The sequence below is a fragment of the Cebus imitator genome, unplaced genomic scaffold, assembly GCF_001604975.1.
Source record: "Cebus imitator isolate Cc_AM_T3 unplaced genomic scaffold, Cebus_imitator-1.0 Scaffold635, whole genome shotgun sequence".
Classification (NCBI taxonomy): Eukaryota; Metazoa; Chordata; class Mammalia; order Primates; family Cebidae; genus Cebus; species Cebus imitator.
Genome location: NW_016107950.1, coordinates 950,201 through 953,352, shown reverse-complemented (window position 1 = coordinate 953,352; position 3,152 = coordinate 950,201).

Sequence of the window (3,152 nt, the reverse complement as noted above, 5' to 3'; positions counted from 1 at the left end):
AAAAACGCCATCAGATTAGGAGAAAATGCCTGAGGCAGCCATCAGCGTTAACTCACAGTACTCTGAAGATCAATAGCCTCCTTATCTTCCAAGTCAGCAGGCTCAGGGAAACTTCCTCAAATGCCCAATCCCTGGTGAGAATAGAATGTATATATCATTCCATATATAGATACATCTATGCATCCGTATAATAAGTGGACGTGGGGGCACATGCGTGTAATCCCAGCTACTCGGGAGGCTGAGGCAGGAGAATTGCTTGAATCCGGGAGGCAGAGGTTGCGGTGAGCTGAGATTGAGCCACTGCGCTCCAGCGTGGGCAACAAGAGCAAAACTCCATCTCAAAATATATATGTGTATGTGTGTGTGATTGTGTGTGTGTGTGTCTATATGTGTGTGTGCATATATATGTGCATGTGTGTATATGTGTGTGTATGTGTGTGTGTGTGTCTGTGTGTGTGTGTGTATACATACCATGGACTGGGCAGCTTAAACAGCAGAGATTTATTTCTCACAGTTCTGGAGGCTGGAAGTCCAAGGCTGCCAGCAGGTTTGGCGTCTGGGGAGGGTCACTTCCTAGACTTTTCTTTTTTTTCTGTCATTTTGCTGTAACCTCATCTGGGTGGGAGGGACGGGGGAGCTCTCTGGGTTCTCTTTCCCGAGGACACTAATCTTGTCCATGTCGCTCTGGCCTCATGAATGACTCCCCTCCCAAAGCCTCGCTTCCTAATGCCATCACCTTGAGGGTGAAGATTTCAAGACATGAATTTTGGGGGACACGGACATTCAGCCCACAGCATAGTCCTAGGTTAATGTACAGACCTATTTAACGCACAGTACAATTATTTAAAGTGGAAACCGATGTTTCAACAATGATAGTATTGAAAGGAGAAAGTATAGAGATGGCAAAATGCGTATTTATTTTGCAGGCCAGGAAAGGAAGCAGACCCGCTCATACCAGCGTCACGAGCGGGCACAGCTGTGCCGAGGGTTCAGAGCTTAACCACCGTCAGAGACGCTGCATGACAGGAGGCGGAGTGTGGACAACCAGGAGAAAGTCATTTCCCCGCCGAAAACGACTCCACTGTGAATTGCGGAGGGGAGGAAAAGAGGCTTTGGGCACAGGGACATCAACCAACGGGAAGGAGCCGAGAAACACACGGGGCAGCTCTGCATGTGACCAGCAGAGGGCGCCACGAGACCACCCAGCCTGGTGGCTCCGGGTAATTCGCAAAATTAAAACGTAATTAATTTCCTGGCGTGACAGGGCGCTGACAGTTTAGTTGCTGGGACCTCAGCGCGATACAACCTTGTCTCAAAATCCCATGATTCCATAAAAAAGTGATTATTGTGGAAAAACATACATTTGTGACCCTAGATCAAATGTGCTTTTTAATTTGTGATTTTTTTACTCGATTGCAATCTGTATGTTATTTTCAGTCACTCTCTGCCTCTCAAATATCTTCATTTCAATTTCCAGATCACCCTATTCAGCATCAAAATCACACATTTTCGCTCCAGCTGCTGCCCTCAGAAGCTTCCTGTGTGCTGGAGGTTTCGAGTCCTGCCCAGCATGGCCCGTGGTCCCAGGAATCCATGTGCCTGGCTGGGTCAGGAGGGCGGTGGAGGAGTCACCCCTGCCCTGCTCATGATGGGGACAGCTCTTGGCTGACCCGGCCCTTCTGGAAGAGAACCTGGTTTTGTCTCTGCTGCCCAGATCCATGGGAAAACAGGATGGGTTGACAGATGGGTACATTGGTGGATAGGTGGGTGGGCAGATGGATGGTTAGATGAATGAGTGGATGAAATAGGTGGGTGGATGGGTGGATGGGTGGATGGGTATGTGGGTGGATGGGGAAATAGGTAAGATTTTCAGTGAAGCTTGGCACTCAACTCTAATGCTGAAAAAAGCAGGCTGAGCTCGTGATAGTGTATCTCAGAATGAATGCAGAAATCAGGAGCAGAAGGAATAAGGGATTGTGGAATGTGGCACCATCGTACCTTGCCAAAGTGACTAATGTTTATCATTATTAATGTAAAAGCAGTGTAACAATATATAAATTTGGAAATTTAAAAAAATATATTTGTGATGCAGCATCCCTGCCCCAGCCCTTCAGTTCTGAACGCTGTGTGCCCCAGCTCGTCCCAGCTGCTGGCTCCCAAGGCTGCCATGATTTGGGCTGTGGCCACTGTCAGGATGAAGGCATGTCGGCCGGTCACTGGTTCTCCAGGAGCACATCCTCATGCTGTTTCAAGCACTCCCTAACTGTGGCTTCAGGGAGCAGCTTCAGGTGGGCTCAGCCTGGTTGACATGAGGCTGGGTCCAGGTCTAGCCCCGGTTCAAGGCCGTCAGCACCCTGAGGCGACACCCAGCCTCTCTGAGATGAGAGGAGGGATTCTTCCCTTTCACAGGCAAGTGAAGCCCAAACGGGGACACCCTGGGTCTCCCATGCAAAAGGCACGGGAACAGCATTTTCAGCTTGCCGAGGAAGCCTGGCCTGGACCACTCTGGGGATGCTGGGTGGCGGGGCGAGGTCTCCAGCTCTGTCCTGACCTTTGAAGTAACTGAGCGGGGGTCTCTTGAGGAAACGCTGATAAGACACTGCCGAGTTTCACAAATTATTACATCGTATTATCTGAGAGGAAAAATCCTGAAAGAAAGAGAGAATGAAAACAGTAAAAGGAAGAGAGAAAGGGAGACAGAGAGAGAGCAGGGGAGACACAGACAGACAGAGACAGAGAGACAGAGAAAGACAGAGAGAGAGAGTGGGGGAGACAGAGAGAGAGACAGACAGAGGGAGGCAGAGAAAGACAGACAATGGGAGACAGAGGGAGAAAAACAGAGAGGGAGAGAGATAAAAAGCAGAGAGACAGAGACGGAGAGACAGAGAGAGACAGAGACAGAGAGACGGAGAGAGACAGACAGAGAGATGGAGAGAGACAGACAGAGAGACAGAGAGAGACAGAGACAGAGAGACGGAGAGAGACAGACAGAGAGATGGAGACAGACAGACAGAGAGACAGAGAGAGACAGAGACAGAGAGACGCAGAGAGACAGAGACAGAGAGACGGAGAGAGACAGAGACAGAGAGACAGAGCGAGACAGAGACAGAGGGGCAGAGGGAGACAGGTGAGCAGGGGTTGGGGAGAAGGCT